Raw genomic sequence first — 5,391 nt, forward strand, 5'->3', positions numbered from 1 at the left:
TTTTTTTTTGCTATGGAGCTCCCTTCGCTGGTTACTTCATAAGGATCATTATCATCTTAGCACTGATAACATTATGTTGCTTCTTGTTTAAAAACTTATTTAAAAAATATCAAAGCTTCGGAAATAGTCATGAACTGATTTGTAGGGGAAAGTCCACTCATGGTTCAAATGTAGATGGCAAAACCCTCATAACCTGCCACCTTTGAACCTTTATGCTCCTGAAGAGTCAGACACTTGGAAAGACCAATTTAATCTATGAAATGAAACTCATACTTTTTTCTTTTTTGTACAGCTTGTTGCAGGTTTTAATCTTTAAAATAATCAACCATCTACGGATTTTTACATACAAAACAGGGCCAGGTAGAGGTGTATGCCACTCGCAATGCAACTGTCAATGTCTCCTGCTTAAGACATAGTCCAAGTGTGTGCACCTTCCTCCACTCTTATATGTCACCCTGTGCTCTACACTCTTCTTGAAAAATGTACTGACCACAGTCATTGCCATCCTTTTCACAAAATCTATCGCCATCTGTCCTTTCACGTTCTTCTCCTTGACATCATACCTGTCCATCACTTCTGTTCCCTTCACCAACATTCCCATTGAAGTCTGTGCCAATCACTACTGTCTCCGTCTTGGGTTCATTCTTCACCACTACATAAAACTCACTCCAGAGTCACTTCCATCTCACACCTGCATATGTGCTGACAACATTCATTATCACGCCTTCTATTTCCAGCTTCATTTGTTTATTTGTTTATTTAAAAGGATCCCCATTAGCTGACGCCAAGACAACAGCTAGTCTTCCTGGGGTCCAGACGATACTATTTAATAGAGCACAACAGGCATTACAATCTCAAGTAAATATAAAAATATATAAAAATGAAAGAAAAACATTATACAGTCATGTATCACATAACCCAACCACACTCAAATAAGATGATGATATAATTACATTACACTGATATCAAATACATTCTTAATCTTCTTTTAAAACCAGCCTTTCCCTTAATCTCAAGAACCTCACCAGGAAGACTGTTCCAAAACACAATTGACCTATAAAATACTGACAAACTCAGTCAGACTAAGGTAGTGGTAGAGTAATCAGTCCACTATTCGCCCCTCGAGTGTTATAAGAATGAGTATTTGAGCAGTAAATTATATTCTTATAAAAACATTTAGGAGTCTGAGTATTAATTATTCTATGCAAGTATATTAGCAGATAGTCTATCCTACCAGGTGAGACGTAGTTCTTGGAGAACAACCAAGGAATACTTCGAAGACCTCCTCAATCCCACCGACACGCCTTCCGGTAAGGAAGCAGGGCCTGGGGACCCTGGTGTGGGCTCTCCTATCTCTGGGGCTGAGGTCGCAGAGGTGGTCAAAAAGCTCCTTGGTGGCAGGGCCCCGGGGGTGGATTAGATCCGCCCGGAGTTCCTCAAGGCCCTGGATGTTATGGGGCTGTCATGGTTGACACGACTCTGCAACATAACGTGGACATCGGGGGCAGTGCCTCTGGATTGGCAAACTGGGGTGGTGGTCCCTCTTTTTAAGAAGGGGGACCGGAGGGTGTGTTCCAACTATCATACTCCTCAGCCTCCCTGGTAAGGTCTATTCGGGGGTACTGAAGAGGAGGGTCCGTCGGATAGTCGAATCTCGGATTCAGGAGGAGCAATGTGGTTTTCGTCCCGGTCGTGGAACTGTGGACCAGCTCTACACCCTCTGCAGGATCCTTAAAGGTGCATGGAAGTTTGCCCAACCAGTCCACATGTGTTTTGTGGATTTGGAGAAGGCATTCGACCGTGTCCCTCGGGGGGTCCTGTGGGGATTCCTCCGGGAGTACGGGGTATCGGACCCCCTGATACGGGCCGTCTGTTCCCTGTACGACCGGTGTCAGAGCTTGGTCCGCATAGCTGGTAGTAAGTCGGACTCGTTTCCAGTGAGGGTTGGACAGTTTTTATGGACAGGATTTCTAGGCGCAGCCAGGGCGTTGAGGGGTTCCGGTTTGGGGACCTCAGGATTGGGTCACTGCTTTTTACCGATGATGTGGTCCTGTTGGCTTCATCAGACCGTGACCTCCAACTCTCACTGGATTGATTCGCCGCCAGGATGAGAATCAGCACCTCCAAATCTGAGTCCATGGTCCTCAGCCGGAAAAGGGTGGAGTGCACTCTTTTCTCTTCCCTCGGGATCCCCCGGGAAGAGCTGGACGAAGTGGCTGGGGAGAGGGAAGTCTGGGTTTCCCTGCTTAGACTGCTGCCCCCGTGACCCGACCCCGGATAAAGCGGAAAGAAGATGGATGGATGGATCCGCAAACATAGTCACCCTAGCGTTACTGAGTACATACGGCATATCATTAGTAAAAATTGAAAATAAAAGAGGTCCTAGACAGTTTCCTTGGGGGACTCCACAGTCCAGGGACTTACAGCAAGAAAAAAGCACCATTAAAATATACTCTCTGTGACCTATCAGACAAATACTCATACTTATCACTCTATCCAACACTCTCCTCACCAACACTCTCTTGACATAATCTTCCTTCAGAATTACCCCTGACCGCCATTGCCAGCCCTTTCTCTAAAAAATCCCTTTCTCTAAATCTCACTCTAAATGGTGTGTAAGTATTGTACATATTCTCATATTTGCATATTCAAACACATTGTGCATGTTCTCACCACATTACTTTTGGATTAGTATCAAGTATCTATTTATAAATCCCAGTTCATGTGTGTGAATTGACACATGCATGAGATTTGTGCCTGTGTATCCTTTAAACATGTGGTTGGCAGAGATTTACACAAACAAAAAATTAGTTCCATGTCTGATGTGAAGATTTGTGACAATTGTCATGACAATTCACTCCTTACACTTGACTTTAAAGGTGGGGGATCAATCTTGATCAAGTATTGTCACACTTTCTTTAATTTTCAGAGCATAGCAAACTCACACTGTATACAGACATATGAGCTGCTGTATTGGAGTGAGCCTCTTTCACACAGGAAGATGCTGTTCAGATGCTCAAATAAGATTTCTATGACTATCAGCGAGTATCTAGCCTTCCACAAGTCCATGCTAGCATTTATACATATTCATACAATAATTTCTATCACACACTGCTGCAAAGCTTTTGTATGGTGGCCAAAAATGAAACAAGATGAGATAGAGATTTAGGAAAGGCCTGTGGTGAAACAAAGACATCATTAAAATACATATTTTATCAGGGTAAATAAAAAAAGGCTATAAATAAATGAGTAGCTGTGTGTGTGTGTGTGTGTGTGTGTGTGTGTTTGTGTGTGTGTCTGTGTGTGTGTGTGTGTGTGTGTTGTGGGTGTAATAACTCTTCCACCTCTTTGCTATTCTTCAACTAAATAGAGAAAGCTGCTGGCTATAAACCCCTCACCACCACCGCTGCCAACACACACATACACACACACAGACCACGCCACGCACACTAGAGGCCATGTTGGTCTACTGAGTATGTTTCTCATTTAAAAAATAGCCCCAGCACCAGCACTATAATAAAAGGTAATTGGTTGAGGGGGGGCGTTGTGGGGGTGGGGGTGTGAGGCTGGAAAGCAGGAGTGAATGCATTGTATTTGTAATTGTTCAATGTGCGGCCACAGAATAATTAGACTTTTCCGATATTAAACACCCTCGGCAGCAGAGGACAATAATAATAAGAGCAGAACAGTGGGCTTTAATAATGATGAATAACAGCATGAATTAAAGACAGCCACGGATGGTTAAATGGTTTTCAGGTCAGAGAGAGTACGAGGAGAGGGACACACTGCACACCTGAGAACTCACCTTCTGTCACTGTATGATAGCAACTCAATCAGTTTAATCTCAATGTAGCTTTGTGTCAACCCATCTGAGACAGAGACACTTCACTGATGCCTCTGAGGTGGCTGCAACAACACAAATAGAGCTTAAAACATACATAGTTGAATATTTGAATATAATAATGATAAGTGTTTAATAGCATGCAGGAATGGAAATTATTGGAAAAGGTTGGATCATCATTTTTGTGTGCTTCATAGTCAAAAATGTAAAAAACTGCTTATGTTTTATGCATGAGATAAAAAGGTACTTATGTCTGCCTATGCATGCAGCATTTTTCATCCTTTAGTATGCTGTATGTACTGCATATTGAACAACACATGGCAGTATATGACATGGGTACATGTATGTATCTTAGGTGATGAATATGCATGCAGCAAAGTGAAATATAAAATATGCATGTGCAGTATGTACTGTATACTTCACATATTTTAATGATGCTTCTTATAGATGTAGATGAAATATGTACTGTGAAATATTACTAAAGCATTAACAGCAATAGAAGTCACTGTGGAAGATGAGAATGAGCAATTTACTGTGTTTAGTTTAACACGCTGGGTTTTGCTCAGACTTGTAAAGAAAAAGGTGTTTAAATGGGAATAAAGGTCACCTGTCCCCTCATCACTGCAACCAACATACCTCAGTGATATTGAGTATCTTCTGTGCTTAAGGGGCAATCCACCGCCATTATACATCAAAGTCAATCATCAAGGGGAACAAGTTCTCCAAACTCAATTACAAGATAGGTCATCTCTGACTTTAAGACACACCTATCAGCAGAACAACATTGTTTGCCAGTGAATCCTGAAAATGTTACTTTTACTTTAAAGGCCACACAACCAGAGTGAGTGGAATTTGTCTTCACCAGAGAATGAAGAAAAATAATGCTGCACACAGTGTCAACATTACAATATGGAGGCAAATATTACAAAAGTACATATAAGTGTATCAGAATGTAGGGATTACAGACTGAGGGGCAGAGACCAGCGTCTATAATGCAACAGGAAAAACCTTGTACTTAAACTGTGTTGTTTCGGCGGACAAAACAAGTGACTATGATTGTCATGTCACTGTGATTTTATTTCATTTAGTGGAGAGAATAAACCTCAGAGTTTTCAGGAGAGCTGTGGTGAAGAAGTGACTGACAAAAACAGCTACACACATTTTGTCATATTATGTATTTCTATTCCTCTTCTTTTTCTATTATCAACAAATCCCATGTGCAGACCCAGAAGTATGTGTTTATGACTGCAGTACTCTTCGGGGTTTGGAGTTTCTTAAATCTTTAAAACAACTCTCAAATACATAAGTTTAATTTTTTAAGGTTTAGTCATTTTCTAAGACAGCTGGTTACTGTAGTTTTTAATAAAGGAAATAGTGCATTTGTCAAAATATGTGAAGGAACATGTCACAGTTTGGCTCATTGATGTGTTTTTAATAATGAATGAATGTATAAGATATACCAGGCTGTGGATAAACACACTATACGTGTAGGTAGATCAATTCATTATTGGTTCATTGTTGGGATTTATTGACAAAACCTTCCTTCAAAT

The sequence above is a fragment of the Scomber scombrus genome, chromosome 5, assembly GCF_963691925.1.
Source record: "Scomber scombrus chromosome 5, fScoSco1.1, whole genome shotgun sequence".
Taxonomy (NCBI): Eukaryota; Metazoa; Chordata; class Actinopteri; order Scombriformes; family Scombridae; genus Scomber; species Scomber scombrus.